The sequence below is a fragment of the Heptranchias perlo genome, chromosome 20 (assembly GCF_035084215.1).
Source record: "Heptranchias perlo isolate sHepPer1 chromosome 20, sHepPer1.hap1, whole genome shotgun sequence".
Classification (NCBI taxonomy): Eukaryota; Metazoa; Chordata; class Chondrichthyes; order Hexanchiformes; family Hexanchidae; genus Heptranchias; species Heptranchias perlo.
The window spans coordinates 18,967,324-18,982,997 of NC_090344.1; the positions used below are offsets into that span (position 1 = coordinate 18,967,324).

Below are 15,674 nucleotides of genomic sequence, written 5' to 3' on the forward strand. Positions count from 1 at the left end.
AGGGTTGATTTCAATTATTTGAAATCTCACCATACGTCATGACCCGAAAATCGACTGTAAAATCGAGTTTTTCCTGTAAGTCGTGAATTGAAGGGAAAGGCGCATCAAACAGATCAGGGAAATGAAGAGCAGAATACGTGAATGAAACTTGCACGAATGAAAATCCCTGTTTGTTGGAAGACTCAGTCCCTAGTGGTGGAGAGGATTGATATTTCGAGCTGTTATTCACCAGCCTCAACTTCAGTAATTTCCGGTTTCCCGCTGAGGTTTCGGGGTTGTTACTGGTTTATTTATATCAGTGAGTGACCGATTTTAAACTAGCTGGGGGACTAAACCTGAGGTAAGAGCCTGGGATAGACAAGAGATTCTTCAATGTATCAAGTTAAATTACACTGATTCCACCAACACTGTACATCACATCCCTTAAACATTGTTACCTGTTACTATATAAAACTGGTGAGGGTGGAAATAAAAAGTAACTGAAAAAACCTTCATTGTATCAAACTTAATTCTGAACATTATTATTGTACAAACATTGTACAGTCTATTCCTTAAAAAAGAGTCAATATAAAACCAGGCGCCAGACCCGGAGCCGCTATTTTCCCCTGATGTAATTTGCATCCGCTTCTGACTGACTTGGTATCTGACGCGCTCCCGTCAACAGTAAACGGGTGGGGCAGGATTCATAAGAGAGAAATGAGGACCGACCTCTGCGGTTCTCCCAGAGTGCGGGAGGCAGAGTGATCTCTCGAAACCAGCCGCTGCCGCCGGAGAGAAGCGAGTCCCGTTCCGAGCCGTGTCTGCCAGGCACCTGCCGATCCCCTCTTCACTGAAGGGGACTGATTCAGCACCAACTCGCACACACACCATTGGATCATTTAATCAACACCTGAATTACATCACCACTTAATCTTCTATACACAAGGAAATTCAAGCCTTGTCCACACAACCTGTTCTCACAATTCAGCCATTTTAGCCGCCGTATAATTCTGGTCAATCTGCGCTGCACCCCCTTCAAGGCCAATGTATCGTCCCTGAGTGTGGTGCCCAGAACTGAATGCAGTACTCGAAATATGGTCTCAGCAGAGCTTTATATCTGTAACAAAACTTCCACCCCTTTGAATTCCAGCTCTCTTGAGATAAAGGCCAACATTCCATTAGGCTTTCTAATTATTTTTGCATCTATCCACTAAGTTTTAGTGATTTCTGTACTTGGACCACTAAATATCTCTGCTCCTCCGCAGTTCCTTGCTTCCCACTATTTAGAAAATATTCTGGTCTATTTTGCTTAGGTCCAAAGTGGATGACCTCATACTTCCCCATATGGAAACTTTGAACAGTCTGCGTCTCGTTTGTATAGAAAAGAGAAGGCTGAGGGTGACCTGATATAGAACTTTAAGATTATGCAAGGGTTTGATAGGTCAGACGTAGATAAGGTGTTTGCACGTTGGGGGTGGGGACTCCAAAATTTGTGGCCATGAATACAAGATAGTCACTAATAAATCCAATATGGCATTCAAGAGAACCATATTTAACCAGAGAGTCGTTATTATGTGCAACTCGCTACCACAAGGAGTAGTTAAGACGAATAGCATGGATGCATTTAAGGTGAAGATAGATAAACACCTGGAGGAGAAAGGAATGTAAGGGTTTGCTCATCGGGTTAGATGAAGAGGGGTTGGAGGGGGCTCGTCTGCAGCATAAATACCCGCATAGTCCAGTTGGGCCGAATTGCCTGTTTCTGTGATGTACATTCTATGTAATTCTATGTAAGCTCCATCTGCCACAGTTTTACCAACTCAATTCATCTATCAATTTCTCTTTGCAACTTTATGCTCCCATCCACATTACTCGCTGTGTCACCAAACTTGGTGTCGTCCACAAACTTGGATATACGGGATATACGGCACGATCTTGTTTCTGGGCTCGTTAAGGTAGAGGTATAATTCTCGATTCGAGGTTCATACCCCGGAGAAGCCCTAATTTAGACTTTGAATTTTGATCTTGAGCTGCGGATAAACACTTTTGCAAAGAAGGACAAGGAGTCCCCAAATCACTCCACCTGAATCTCAAGCGCTTTCGGAAGAAGTTCAGTTCAAACAATCAGGACTTTAAAGGCACCTCAATGACCTGCACTTTCATTGAATGAGCTTTGCTTACAACCGACTTCCACCTTGAAACCGCTCTGGGCTTTCATCTCACTGAGGAGAGTGTGACCGCTTTGTATCTGTATGTCGGTGACGAGAGTCGCTCGGATATTGGTCGCTTTCAATTTTTAAAATTTCGCCAAGCGTCAGAGAAAACAAACTGAGAATCGAATTTTCCCTGTAATTGATTAATTCAAGGGTTTGGTGCTCCAAGCAGATCTGGAAATGCACAGTGCGTTTGCTCAGGAATTCCAAATCCACCCTCTGACCACTCGCCAATCATATTAACTGAACTTTACTCTGGCCCAGTGTCACCGCGCACAAATCGAGTATTTCTCCAGCACGTTTCTCTTAACTTCACAGTTGCTGGTTTAAGAGTGAAGACCGGCTGGTTGGATTTTCACTTCTGCAAGCTTCAACCATTCATTTTGGGCTGACTCTGGACAGCTGTGATATTGGTCGCTGCAAACTCAAAGTTACGCCCAGTGAATTAATGGTTTTACAGATGACCTATTGGTGGCGCTATCGGTTAGCGCGAAAGTTTAATGGTTCAAGCCGTTATTTTATTTTTCCTCAGGTTTCATCTCCTCAAAGTTCCAGGGTTGCATATTTTGGATGCAAGAAAATGTGGCGGAATCATTGCCGTCTGAGCAGGGCAGATATTCCACCATTTAACGTGCGGTCGGAAATCAGTCACATGAATCATATAAAGGAATGGAACATTGACTTCACGGAAATCAAAAGGCCCGAAGGGAGGCCGCACGAGCTGCAGGAGAGCTGGTTTGCTGTGACATTGAGATTTCTGTCGTGAGTGAGACCAGACTGTTTCTATGTTCAGAGAATAAATATCACACCCTTTATTTTTGAAAAGCAAAACGGTGGGGATTTTTGTCATAGCCCACTGCCTTTTGTGTTGTATCAGATGTTCCTCGTTGCGTTACTTTCATCTTGATCGTAGAACCGGTTAGGGCGTTCCTGTGATAAACGGCTGCAATTGCCTCTTCATTTAAAATTTAACAACGCCTGCACTGAGCTTTTAATCGCATTCTTAAGATGCAGTCTATAAAATGATGAAATTTCATCACATCAAAGCACAAAAATCTTATTAAAGTTTTGACTGTCTCTCGGTAACCACGTCAGCATCTCCTTCATTCTGAAATAGAAAGTTATCGGTTGATTAAAACAGTGATTCAACGACGAACAGGCTTTAATTAGCTTCATGTGATTAATTTAATAAGTTCATAGCTTTTGTTAACGTTAATTCTCTGACCGAGTATCGAACCACGCGGTGGTAAAAGCGCTGAATCCTCACCACCAGTCCACCGGGGAGCTCCCAACATTCCGCACCAGACAAAGTGGAACTGATGACATTTGTTTTTCTTTCACTCTTTCGTGGTTCATTCAACTCTGTGTTCATTCTCAGGCCTCTTATCTCTCCCTTCTTTTCAGCTTCTGACGGCGGATATTCCTGTCGTCAAATATGAATAATATAGAATATCTCACAGCCACGGTATATTTGCTGTTTCTCTGTCCAGTTCTGTACAAAATAAAACTGCTCGCAGATGCCGACAGTGTCTCTCCCTCACCCCCGACAGGAGCAGCAGGAGATGCTAATTTAAACTGCCAGTTGCTTCAAACGATTCACGGTGGACCTGCGTTTCCTTGCAGTTTTTCCAGGAGCTGCATTCGGCGCGTGAATTTTGGAAATGGAAAAATTTACACCGGCAGCTTGTGGTCGTATTTTACCTCACTTCCCATTTCATGTACATGCCTACCTGCACTTGGTGCTGTCATTGCCTGAACATCACCTTCTGTCGCGATGGTAGTTCCAACAGAAAATGCCATTTTCTGCGAGCAGCTTGTTTGCCCCGAAAATGACCTGAATTTCAAAGGGGCAAGTAGGAAAGGCCGCGTTGGTCTGCTTGTTCGAGATCAGAGTATTTTCTAAATGGCGAGAAGCTAGGAATTGTGGAGGAGTAGACAAATTTAAGGGTCCATGGACATAAACCACTGCCAACGAGCGTACAGGTACAAAACATAATTCAAATCAATAACGGAGTATTAGAAAGGGTCGTTAGCTCACTTGGTTAGTCCTAATCGCGGGTTTGATCCCCGTACGGGCCATCAGAAGCTCAATGTATTTGTATCCGTTTTTTGCAACTCTTAAAATCCAACATTTACAAGCAAATCCACACTCCGAGTCAAGGGAATTTTCTGGTTTACATCCATTGCATCTTTGCCCCTGGAGCGGAAAAAAACAGATCCTTCTTTTGACTTGTCTTCCTCTGGTTTGCAGATAAACGTTTAACTCGCGGCCTGTTCCCATTAATGGTCAGAAGCAGTAACAGACAGACAGACGGGGTCTGACCGCCCCTATATCTGGAAAAGGCAACAGTTTAGGACAAATGCATCAAATCAAATGGTCACCTGGAACCGGGGGAGACAAAACCAAGAGAAAAAGGCAGAGGGGAATAGAAAAATAAAAGCTAAAGGAATATGATCGAACTTTATCCCAAACTTGATTCCTTTCTATTCCATCTCCAATCCTCCAGTGGCGGATTTAAAATTTCACTGTAAATGAACGCAAGAATCGACCCAAATCTGGTTCTGGGGAATGAGGTGGGCCAAGTGGAGCAAATGTCAATGGGGGAACATTTAGGGAACAGCGATCATAGTGTCATAAGGTTTAGAATCCATAAGGTTTATGGAAAAGAAGAAGGAGCAATCGAGAGTAAAATTAGTAAATTGAGGAGGGCCAATTTCAGTGGGTTGAGAACGCGAATGGCCAGGGTAAATTGGAATCAAAGATTGACATGGAAAACTGTAATTGAATAATGGGCGGCCTTTAAAGAACTGATGGTTCAGGTACAGTCTAGATACATTCCAACGAGGGTGGAAAGTAGGGCAAATAAAGCCAGAGCTCTCTGGATGACGAAAGAGATAGAGAGTAAAGTGAAACAGAAAAAAAGAGGCGTAGGACAGATGCCAGGTTGATAATACAATTGAGAACCGGGCTGAATGCAGAGAGTTCAGAGGGGAAGTGAAAAGGGAAAAAAGGGGCATGGAGAGAGTATGAGTATAGACTGGTGGTTAACATAAAAGGGCATCCAAAAGTCTTCTTTTTGGCACATGAACAGTAAACGGGTAGGAAGAGGAGGGGTGGGACCGATTAGGGACCAAAAAGGAGAGCTACGCATGGAGGCAAAGGGCATGGCTGTGGTACGAAATGAGTACGTTGCATTTGTCTTTACCAAGGAAGAAGATGCTGCCAAGTTACAGTGAAAGAAGTAGTTGAGATGGGCTATAAATTGATAAAGAGGAGGTATTCGGAAGGCCAGCTGTATTTAAAGTAGATCAGTCACCCGTTCCGGATGGGATGCATCCTAGTTTGCTGAGGGAATTAGGAGTAGAAATTGTGGAGGTACTGGCCATAATCTTCCAATCATCCTTAGTTACGGGGGTGGTGCCAGAGGACTGGAGAATCGCAAATATTGCGCCCTTGTTCAAAAAGGTGTGTATGGATAAACTCGGGAATTACAGGTCAGTCAGTTTAATCTCGGTGAAGGGGAAACTTTTAGAAACGATAATCCGAGACAAAGTTAATCGTCACTTGGACAAGTGTGGATTAATTAAGGAAAGCAGCACGGATTTGTTGAAGGCAAATCGTGTTTAACTAACTAGATTGAGTTTTTTGTTGAGGTAAGAGAGATTCGATGAGGGCAATGTGGTTGACATGGTATATCTGGACTAGCAAAAGGCGTTTGATAAAGTGTTGTATAATAGGCTTGTCATCAAAGTTGAAGCCCATAGAATAAAAGGGGCAGTGGCAGTACGAAATTGGCTAAGTGACAGGAAACAGAGAGCAGTGGTGAATGGTTGTTTATCAGACTGGAGGGAGGTGTACAGTCGTGTTCCTCACGGGTCGGTACTCGGACCACTGCTTTTCTAGATATATATAATGAATTGGACTTTGGTGTAAAGGGCACAATTTCAAAATTTGCCGATGACACAAAGCTTGGAAGTGCAATGAACAGTGAAGAGGATAGTGATAGGACAAGACAGGCTGGTGGAATGGGCGAACACATGGCACATCAAATCTAACGCGGAGAAAAACGAAGCGATACATTTTGGGAGGAAAAACGAGGAGAGGCGAATTAAACTAAAGGGCTTAATTCTAAAGGAGCTGTAGGAACCGAGAAATCTGGGGGTATGTGTGATCAAATCTTTAAAAGTGGCAGCGCAGATTGAGGAAACGGTTTGAAAAAGCACATGGGATCCTGTGCTTCACAAATTGAGGCAAAGAGAACAAAAACAAGGAGGTTACGATGAGCTTTTATAAAACACTGGTTCGGCCACAACTGCAGTATTGTGTCCAGTTCTGGGCACCGCACTTTGAGACGGTTGCGAAGGCCTTAGAGAGGGTGCAGAAAAGATTTATTAGAATTGTTCCAGGGATGAAGGACTTCAGTTACGTGGATAGACTGGAGAAGCTGGGGTTGTTGTCCTTAGAGCAGAGAATGTTGAGAGGAGATTTCATCGATGTATTTAAAATCATGAAGGGTCTAGACAGAGGAGATAGAGAGAAACTGCTCCCATAGGCGGAAGGGTCAAGAACCAGAGTACAAAGATTTATGGTGATTGCAAAAGAATGAAAGTCGACATGAGGAAAAACGCTTTTACACAGCGAGTGGTTAAGGCCTGGAATTCACTGCCTGAGTGAGTGCTGGAGGCAGATTCAATCGTGGCTTTCAAAGGGAATTGGATAAGTACTTGAAGGGAAAAAATGCAGGGCTACGGGTAAACTGCGTGGGAGTGTGACGAGCTGGATTGCTCTAGCAGAGTTCCGGCATGGACTCGATGGGCCGACTGGCCTCCTTCTGTGCTGTAACCATTCTAGGATTGAAAGAAGCAGAAATTAAACAACTCAAACTGCCGAAACCCGAGATCTTTGGACCTTCAGTCAAACGCCCTCCCAAATGAACTATTTCCACCCCACTGTTAATTGATCTTTGTGCCCTTATGTTGGAAGAACATAAAACCCCAGGGGGAATTGCCCCTCCCGGTCATTCCGCACTTCATGTACAAACATCGCACTCATATGGACACACCCACAGTTCATATATAAACATCGCACTCAAAAACACAGACCCACAGTTCATATATAAACATCACACTCATATATACACACCCATAGTTCATTTCTAAACATCGCACTCAGATATACTCACCCACCGTTCATATATAAACATCACACTCATACATACTCACCCATAGTTCATATATAAACATCGCACTCATATATACTCACCCATAGTTCATATATAAACATCGCACTCACATATACACACCCATAGTTCATATATAAACATCGCACTCATATACACTCACCCATAGTTCATATATAAACATCACACTCATATATACTCACCCATAGTTCATAAATAAACATCGCACTCATATATACTCACCCATAGTTCATATATAAACATCGCACTCATATATACTCACCCATAGTTCATATATAAACATCGCCTCATATATACTCACCCATAGTTCATATATAAACATCACACTCATATATACTCACCCATAGTTCATAAATAAACATCGCACTCATTTATACTCACCCATAGTTCATATATAAACATCGCACTCATATATACTCACCCATAGTTCATATATAAACATCGCACTCATATATACACACCCACAGTTCATATATAAACATCACACTCATATATACACACCCATTGTTCATATATAAACATCACACTCATATATACACACCCACAGTTCATATATAAACATCGCACTCATATATACTCACCCATAGTTCATATATAAACATCGCACTCATATATACACACTCATAGTTCATATATAAACATCGCACTCATATATACGCACCTACAGTTCATACATAAATATCGCACTCATATGTACTCACCCACAGTTCATACATAAACATCGCACTCATATATATACACCCACAGTTCATATATAAACATCACACTCATACCTACACTCCCACAGTTTATAAAAGAACAGCGCATTCCTACTCCACACCCAGTTTATATGTATCCAAAGTCCTGTTTATAGTTCTCACCAAAGTCTGAACACTGAAAGTTTAACTGTTTTCCAGATACTGTACGTCCTACTTTGTATTTTCAGCATCCGATTTCCTGCAGACCGGCAAAGGGAGCGGAATAGCGGTCCTGCCGGTGAATCCTGCTTTTAACGAACGTCTCGGCGTCCAGGAGCTCGCGGGGATTGGAAAGCTCTTGTGTCACACGAAGTGTCTGAACGGCCCGGATCCACCTGAAGGTCATCAGCGCGGTGCCTCCACGTCGTGCTGCAATGTTCGTGTGTCTGACATCAAACTAAAAGGCGGCTTGTTGGAAAACGTTGTGGTCACAGTTTCTTTTTGTAATTGAACCAAAATCTTTCAAGATGGAATGTTTTCTTTCCTGCTTCACCATAAACAATATCTTATTATGAAATTTGATTCTTCGTTCCCCAGTGTCAGAGATAAAATTGCATGAACCCGAGCCAGGTAGGAGTCGAACCTACAATCTTCTGATCCGTAGTCAGACGCGTTATCCATTGCGCCACTGGCCCATGTGATGACCGTTAGTGTATTTTATTTAATTTTTCATTAAATCTACCGACAGGTTGACACAGATGAACACAGCGAAACAGACAAGAGAAATAGAAACGAACCAAACGGCCTCAAACTCCAACACACAGTGGCGAGTATCTGACAGGTGTCAGTGAGAGGAGATGGTGATTTTGCAGCTTGATTTGGCTCCGTGGCTTCGCTGCTCAAAGTGCCTGTTTCGTCGGGTCCTTTATTGACTTAAGCCTCCGATGTGATATTTGCCCAATTTGTGAGTTAAGCAACGAAACAACATTTAAAAAAATAATATTTGTATTCGTTTCGGAGTCAACAAGGAAAGGATTCCAGAACTGCAGTGCGGAAGTGCTCCTTCATTATACAGATGGACCTCTCATACAATGTCTCCGAAACACGTTTCGAGGATACTGTTCCAGAGGGCTGATTTTACAAACTACTTTAGTTACAACCAGCAACCCATCTCCATTAAAAGTTGCGAAGCGATATTCGTTTCAGAGCAGTTTTCGCTGTTCAGCTTTTGTAAAATTAGTAGAAACTCATTTTGAACACATCTTAGTATTAATGAGAATATCAGGCACATGACAATTGGGATTGAACCGTCTCTTACAATAAGTACAATGTATAATCGATTACAAAGTGAAAAAGCCAATCCAATCTCTCAGTCTCTCTCTCTGTCACTTTCTCGGTGAGTGAACCTTAACCAGCAGAAGAAGCTTAAACAAAGAACCGAACAGTTTTGTTTGTTTCCTTTTCCTTCGGGCGAGTACAGTTGAAGAGAATGATTTATGTTTCCTGCTGGACAAATAACTGGAATGAGCATTGTATCCGGTTCCCATGGTACCCAGTGAAACATCCACGTTTAGATCTCACATTTACACTGATACCTTCCTTCCTTACTAATTATAGGAAACTTTTGGTAAGGTTCAATCACACTTCAGAAGTCCAGAAGCGCAAAGGAACGTCGACGTCTCATGGTGACGTCACCTACAGGCGAGAGAGGTTTGCAGGTTGACTTGGAGCTGTAAATGTATAAACTCCTTCCAATGTACAAACTCCCCTCACCAACAGCAATTCAATTCTAACTGATCTGAGACTTTGCGCATTTATGGTGATTATACGTTGTGGAGTTAAAGCAGCAGTAAAATCCGTTGTGTGTTATACACATCGCCGTTCAGTCAATATAAAACATTGTCATCCGACTTACCATGTGCAATGCCACACGGGGTGCCTCCAGCAGTTGTTCTCTCGGTCACACATCCGGCATCACCTCTCGGTCTCACACTTCAGAGTCACGCCTGAATATAAACACATTTCTGCTTCAGACTTTTACCTGAAGGTCAACAAATCACAAGTCAAGATGGAGGGAACAAACAAATCACATATTTAAGATCGTTAACGGATCGAAATTCACCATAAATGACTGAAAAAGTGAAGCAAACGAATCAAGATGAACAATTAGCAAAAGGTAACAATTAAAGAAAGGAGAAGTGGAACCGATCAAATCGCTCCAAATAGTTTTTGAAAAATCCTTTTGGTTTTCATCTTAGTTTCTCTGTTAAGTTGGGGACGGGCATCTAGAAATATTTTTCGCACCATCATAAAGACAATTACAATACAAATTTCACAAAGTAGGCCGTAATCTTACTTATACGATCGCATGTTATGTGTTTGTAAAACCTGCAATTGTTTTACCATTCTTTAAGTTTAGAGGGATACTCTGAATATATGTTCTACATTGAAACGTAAGTGGATTAATAAAATAAAATGAGGAAATTTGTTTAAGAACATGAAGAGCTGCTTTCCCATGTTGGATATCGAGATATATTTATTTACACAACTGTCATTTGTGGAATGATGGAATTTATTTATAACTATATCTGTACAGGTAAGGAAATCCCCACTGGATAATTTCCAGTAACCAGCCAAATAATAAATTAGTTTGTCAATTCCAAAGCACCCGTTGGGATTTGCTGATTGAAAATTTGAATGAAAATCGAGACCATCACAAAGCATTGGAACAAATATACCCGCTGAGGTTTCGGGGTTGTAACTTTTTTATTTATATCACTGAGTAACCTATTTTAAACAGGGTGAAGCTACAAATCTAATGATCAGAGTCTGGGTTAGAGAAAGAATAGATGAAAGTATCAAATTTAATTACACTGATTCCACAAACGCTGCACACCACATCACTTAAACATTGTTAACTGTTTCCACATAAAACTGGAGAGGGTGTAAATAGAAAGTAACAGAAAAAAGATCATTAATGTCTCAAACTTAATTTTGATGTTGTTGCACAAACACTGAACAGCCCATCACTAAAACACTGTCCTGATCCAAAATCTATCAGCAGGACCCTGAGCCACAGTGAAAATGATGTGATTTCAACCTGGTTCAAAACACGCATCCTTCTGATGTGGAGGCAGACGCGACTGTTCTTGCACCAGGACCACAACAAGCGGCTGGAGCCGGATCCATTGGAGGGTGATCCGTGCAGACTGCCGCCGCGGCTCTCGGAATGTGAGAGGCGGAAGGAGGAGCAGCCTGACCGCCTCAACCACAGCACAGGATCCCCGCTCTCCCACATAATGCATAACCGACTCTGTGACGCAATGGGTAGCGTGTTGGACTTCTACTTAATAATTGGAGGAGATATTCAAAGGTTGTGGGTTCGAGTCCCACCAGAGGTGAATTTTAGTTTCGGGAGCTGGGAAGTGAAATTTTGCAGCAAAACCGCAACAGGATCATTAATGTCCGTCAAGGATGTGAAACTGCCCCCGACACTTCATCTTACACAAGTGGCTCCAGTCACACCCGAATTTATTATTCTAAATCCACTCTGAGCTGGATTGGCGAAACACTCTCAAGGAGGAGACTCATCCTCTGCTCAGACCGAAAGTCAATCTGCTGGACTTCCGGTTCTGTCAGACTGCATGTTCCTTCAGACAGGTTTCTAACTGGACACATGCATCCTGCTGCCGTGCGAGCATTGGTGCTTGAGGAGTAGAATTCTTGTTTGCTGTAATTCTATTCTTGTAAAACTCCTCCTGCAGTGCAGGATGGAAAGTATCCTGGCTGAGCGGTCAAAGATGCTGGTTTGAAGCTCCAGTTTGATCCCAAGATTTATAGATGGATCAAAATCATAGTTTGAGTCTCCAAAACCGCAGCCTCCCTCCTGTAAACAACTTACTTGACTTCGTCCTCACCAATCCACCTGTCACAAAGGCATCTGTCCATGACAGTATTGGTAGGAGTGACCACCGCACAGTCCTTGTGGAGACCAAGTCCCGTCTTCGAACTGAGGAGACCATCCAACATGTTGTGTGGCACTACCACCGTGCTAAATGGGATAGATTCAGAACAGATCTGGCAGCTCAAAACTGGGCATCCATGAGGCGCTGTGGGCCATCCGCAGCAGCAGATTTGTATTCCAGCACAATCTGTAACCTCATGGCCCGGCATATTCCTCACTCTATCATTACCAACAAGCCAGGAGATCAACCTTGGTTCAATGAGGAGTGTAGAAGAGCATGCCAAGAGCAGCACCAGGCGTACCTAAAAATGAGGTGCCAACCTGGTGAAGCTACAACTCAGGACTAGATACGTGCTAAACAGCGGAAGCAACATGCTATAGACAGAGCTAAGCGATTCCACAACCAGCGGATCAGATCAAAGCTCTGCAGTCCTGCCACATCCAGTCTTGAATGGTGGTGGACAATTAAACAACTAACGGGAGGAGGAGGCTCTGCAAACATCCCCATCCTCAATGATGGCGGAGTCCAGCACGTGAGTGCAAAAGACAAGGCTGCAGCATTTGCAACCATCTTCAGCCAGAAGTGTCAAGTGGATGATCCATCTCGGCCTCCTCCCGATATCCACACCATCACGGAAGCCAGTCTCCAGCCAATTCGATTCACTCCACGTGATATCAAGAAACGGCTGAGTGCACTGGATACAGCAAAGGCTATGGGCCCCGACAACATCCCAGCTGTAGTGCTGAAGATTTGTGCTGCAGAACTAGCTGCGTCTCTAGCCAAGCTGTTCCAGTACAGCTACAACACTGTCATCTACCCGACATTGTGGAAAATTGCCCAGGTATGTCCTGTCCACAAAAAGCAGGACAAATCCAATCCGGCCAATTACCGCCCCATCAGTCTACTCTCAATCATCAGCAAAGTGATGGAATGTGTCGTCGACAGTGCTATCAAGCGGCACTTACTCACCAATAACCTGCTCACCGATGCTCAGTTTGGGTTCCGCCTGGACCACTCGGCTCCACACCTCATTACAGCCTTGGCCCAAACATGGACAAAAGAGCTGAATTCCAGAGGTGAGGTGAGACTGACTGCCCTTGACATCAAGGCAGAATTTGACCGAGTGTGGCACCAAGGAGCCCGAGTAAAATTGAAGTCAATGGGAATCAGGGGGAAAACTCTCCAAAGGCTGGAGTCATACCGAGCGCAAAGGAAGATGGTAGTGGTTGTTGGAGGCCAATCATCTCAGCCCCAGGACATTGCTGCAGGAGTTCCTCAAGGCAGTGTCCTAGGCCCAACCATCTTCAGCTGCAACATCAATGACCTTCCCTCCATCATAAGGTCAGAAATGGGGATGTTCGCTCATGATTGCACAGTGTTCAGTTCCATTTGCAACCCCTCAAATAATGAAGCAGTCCGAGCCCGCATGCAGCAAGACCTGGACAACATCCAGGCTTGGGCTCAAAACTGGCAAGTAACATTCGCGCCAGACAAATGCCAGGCAATGACCATCTCCAACAAGAGAGAGTCTAAGCACCTCCCCTTGACATTCAACGGCATTACCATCGCCGAATCCCCCACCATCAACATTCTGGGGGTCACCATTGACCAGAAACTTAACTGGACCAGCCATATAAATACTGTGGCTACGAGAGCAGGTCAGAGGCTGGGTATTCTGTGGCGAGTGTCTCACCTCCTGAATTCCCAAAGCCTTTCCACCATCTACAAGGCACAAGTCAGGAGTGCGATGGAATACTCTCCACTTGCTTGGATGAGTGCAGCTCCAACAACACTCAAGAAGCTCGACACCATCCAAGATAAAGCAGCCCGCTTGATTGGCACCCCATCCACCACACTTAACATTCACTCCCTTCACCACTGGCGCACTGTGGCTGCAGTGTGTCCCATCCACAGGATGCACTGCAGCAACTCGCCAAGGCTTCTTCGACAGCACCTCCCAAACCCGCGACCTCTACCACCTAGAAGGACTACAGCAGCAGGCACATGGGAACAACCCCACCTGCACGTTCCCCTCCAAGTCACACACCATCATGACTTGGAAATATATCGCCGTTCCTTCATCGTCGCTGGGTCAAAATCCTGGAACTCCCTTCCTAACAGCACTGTGGGAGACCCGTCACCATACGGACTGCAGCGGTTCAAGAAGGCGGCTCACCACCGCCTTCTCAAGGGCAATTAGGAATTGGCAATAAATGCCGGCCTCGCCAGCGACGCCCACATCCCATGAACGAATAAAAAAATACTAAACTTTGCAACAGAGTAGTCCGGAGGAACCACATGTCAATTCAAATAAGTAGATGCATTTTGGAGCACACCAATTGTACCTTCAACTCTGGTCGAAATGTTCACAAGCAAAAGGATTGTTTGACTTAGCTGAGACTCGAATTAACAATCTCTCCATTTCCCGATCATGTACTGTTATATAAGGACCGCGCACTGACTGATTGCGCCGCGAGAGTCCGGTCACTTTGATCACCTGTCCCACTCTGCTGGAAAGAATCTTAAGTGTAAGAGGCCCTTCCCTGTGGAAACTTGTCCAGTCACTGTGATCAAACTAATATCTGCACTTTCACTTTCAGCTTTTTTCACATCATCTGCTCCATCGCACGACAAGCGGGTTTTCTGCGAACAGGTCAAAATGAACATTGCCAGAAATTCTATCAGTAGTCGGATTGGAACCCAGCGCCCACGCAGCGATTAGATTTATTGTCTTAAAGCAACGAGCTTTGTTCGCAAATCGCCTTGCCAGACTTTCACGTTTTGTTTAATGCCCAAATAAATAAATTGGAGCAAATTGACCGCATTTACACCGTGCTGGGATTGTTCTGCTTAGAACAGAGAAGGTTCAGAGGAGATTTGATAGAAGTGTTCAAAGTCATGAAGGGTTTAGATAAAGTTAATAAAGAGAAGCTGTTCCCATTGACGGAAGTGTCGGGAACAAGAGGACACAGATTTGAGGTGATTGGCAAACGAACCAAAGGCGACAGGATGAAAATCTTTTTTACGCAGCGAATAGTTATGATCTGGAATGCGCTACCTGAAAGGGCGGTGGAAGCAGATTCAATCGTGGCTTTCAAAAAGAATTTGATAAATACTTGAAGGGGAAAATGCAGGGCCACGGGGAAAGGGACGGGGAATGGGACCAATGGGATTGTTCTTACAAAAGGCAGGTAAGGAATTGATGGGTCGAATGGCCTCCTTCTGTGGTGTGTTCGTTCTATGATCAATATTATTTTACAAACAGTGAATGGACCATCCCTGAAAGACTGTCCCGCGATAAAACAGAGTGACAGTGAAACGTTGCGAAAATGCGATGACCCCGACGTGATTCGAACACGCATCCTTCTGATCTGGAGTCAGACGCGCTGCCGTTGCGCCACGAGGTCCACAGCAAGTAGCTGGATCCGGATCCATAGGAGGGAGATCGGTACCAACCGCCACAGGGACTCGAAGAGGCGGAAGCAGCAACAGCAACAGCGCAGGAGCCCCGCTCTCGAATCCAGCCGTTACCAGCGGAGAGCTGCCAGTCCCGGCCTGAGCCCTGTCTGGGAGCCGCCTGGCATTCTTTCGTCACAGAACGGGACCGATCCAGTTTCAGCTCACACACAAGCTCAGGAA

The 15,674-nt window shown here is 44.2% G+C and overlaps 3 non-coding genes across 3 annotated transcripts; 1 reads left to right on the plus strand and 2 right to left on the minus strand.

Moving 5' to 3' along the window:
- Nucleotides 1–8,692: 8,692 nt before the first annotated feature.
- Nucleotides 8,693–8,765, minus strand: trnar-acg (transfer RNA arginine (anticodon ACG)). Its single transcript has one exon. It is a non-coding gene; the product is annotated as a tRNA-Arg (tRNA).
- A 2,614-nt stretch (nt 8,766–11,379) lies between these two features.
- On the plus strand, nt 11,380–11,471 carry trnar-ucu (transfer RNA arginine (anticodon UCU)). Its single transcript is given in 2 exon segments — nt 11,380–11,416; nt 11,436–11,471. It is a non-coding gene; the product is annotated as a tRNA-Arg (tRNA).
- A 3,899-nt stretch (nt 11,472–15,370) lies between these two features.
- On the minus strand, nt 15,371–15,442 carry trnaw-cca (transfer RNA tryptophan (anticodon CCA)). Its single transcript has one exon. It is a non-coding gene; the product is annotated as a tRNA-Trp (tRNA).
- Between the last annotated feature and the right edge of the window lie 232 nt (nt 15,443–15,674).